Below are 2,320 nucleotides of genomic sequence, written 5' to 3' on the forward strand. Positions count from 1 at the left end.
TTTTTGGTATTCCCTTGGGACTTCGTTGCTCTGTTCCCCTTGCTGTTCTGTGCCATGCCCTTAGTGTTTTCCCTCAGTGTGGTGGAATCAGATCAGGCAGAATTTTCACACTGTGTCTCCAGTGTTGTCCCCTATAGGGCTATGGGTCAGTGAGAGATGTCATGTTTCATAGTGGGGCCAGCCATATGGTCCTCTCTGTGAATTAGCTGCTCTGAGCTGGAACATCATCCTCAAGGCTTGGTGGGTCAGGATGTGCTCCACTCTCATCCTCCCCCTTCATTTGCTCCCGTGTGCTCCAATCAGATATGTCCCACTCCCGAAGCTGAAGATTCAGTGCTGTCCTGTGAAATAAATTCTGATTTTGTCCTGTTTAAGGCTTAATAAATGTTCTCCTTAAATTATATTGGACATTTGGGGGTCTCCTTTTGCACCCTAAGGAGCCTGGTGACATAGTGGTTACATATTGGACTGCTAACCACAGAATGATTACCAGCTGCTCCAAAGGAGAAAGAGGAGGCTTCCTACTCCCTTAAAAAATTAGTCTCAGAAATCCACGGGGGCAGTTCTACCCTCTCCTACAGGGTTGCTGTGAGTAGGAACCAACTCAATGGTAGTTTGTTCAGGGGGTTGTTTTTGGGTTTGTTTGTTTTGTTTTTGTATCCTTAAACATCTGTAATGACCTGGGACATGCACACTGGTCATTTCTCTTGACATAATTCTGATTATTTCTCTTAGAAAACAGTTCCATTGTACTGTATGCTACCATTACCTCTCCTGGTGGTTCCCTGCTTCCAGCCAAGAACCATCAACAATGACATCCCTCATTGTACATTAGTGCTGAGAGCCCCCGTGGCACTGTTGGAAGAACATTGGTCATTCAAACCAACAGCCACTCTTCAAGAAAAAGATGAGACTATATACTCCTCTAAAAATTTACAGCTTCAGAAACCCCAGATAAGGTTGCTATAGATCAGACTAGGAGCCTGAGTGGCATAGTCATTACACATTGGGCTGCTAACCACAAGGTCAGCAGTTTGAAACCACTAGCTCTGCAGGAGAAAAATGAGGCTTTCTATTTCCTGAAGATGTACAGTCTTGGAAACCTAGAGCAGTTCTACTGTCCTATAGGGTTGAAGTGAGTCTGAATTGACCGATGGCAATGAGGTTGAGTTTCAGGATAGGTCAGAATTGACTCAGTGGCAGAAGGTTTGGGTTATTTTACTTAGTGGCTATTTTTGCCTATTTCTTCTCCTTCATTCACTTGAGTCTAAGAGGACTGGTACCAGAGTTGTTTTGGAAGATTCATAAGATAGGCAAGTGCTTGGGGGTTTTTTAATAAATAAAATCCATATTACATATATACCGTGTGTCAGTCTCTTTTCAATGACTTGTCTGATGGTGCAATCTCTGCTGGAATGGAAGACATATTCACCACTCCTCTTCAGTTGCATCTTAAGAAGCTCCTTCCTGTATGACCAAAGACAACAGTGGATTGGTTCCAGGGGGAAATGCACATGGTTCAGAGGACACTTCAGATAACTCCCTTCACCATTGTGATGTATTCATTGCAAAACCTCCCCCAAAGTTCATCCCTTCCCTGTACAGGCTTGCTTCATTTTATTATGTTTTGCTTTATTGTTTCAAAGATGTTGCATTTTTTGTAAAAATTGAAGGTTTGCTTCAACCCTGCATCCAGCAATCTGTCAGCTTCACTTTTCCTACAGCATGTGGTCACCTTGTGTCCCTGTGTAACATTTAAAACAATATTTCAAACTTTTTCATAATTTTATTGGACACTTAATAGACCACACATTCATTGCTGTTGAGTTGATAGATTTAGGTCAGAGAACTGTCTCAAAGGGTTTCAGAGCCTGCAATCTTTTCAGAAACAGATGGCCTCTGATGTCACTTACAAAATGGCTGGTGGTTTCAAACTGGTGACCTTTTTGGTTAGCTGCCCAATGCTTATCCCACTGCACTACTAGGACTCTTTAATAGACTACTGTATAGTACAAACGTCACTTTTATGTGCACTGGGAAACTAAAAGATTATCTTTATTGACATTTACTTTATTACAATAGTCTAGAACTGAACTGACAGTTTCTCCTAGTATGTGTGTATCTAGGTCCTTTACAACGTAACCGTGAAGCTCCTCCTAAAACAAGGGGTAGTCTATTTCCCATTCCCATCCTCTTTAGAATCTGGTCTAAAGAGCCCTGCTGGCATAGTAGTTACTTTGCTGGGCTGCTAAACCACAAGGTACACAGTTCTAAACCACCAGCCCCTCCACATGAGAAAGATGAGGTTTTCTACTCTCCT

The sequence above is a fragment of the Echinops telfairi genome, unplaced genomic scaffold (genome assembly GCF_000313985.2).
Source record: "Echinops telfairi isolate 266 unplaced genomic scaffold, ASM31398v2 ScPeMD7_443;HRSCAF=831, whole genome shotgun sequence".
NCBI lineage: Eukaryota > Metazoa > Chordata > Mammalia > Afrosoricida > Tenrecidae > Echinops > Echinops telfairi.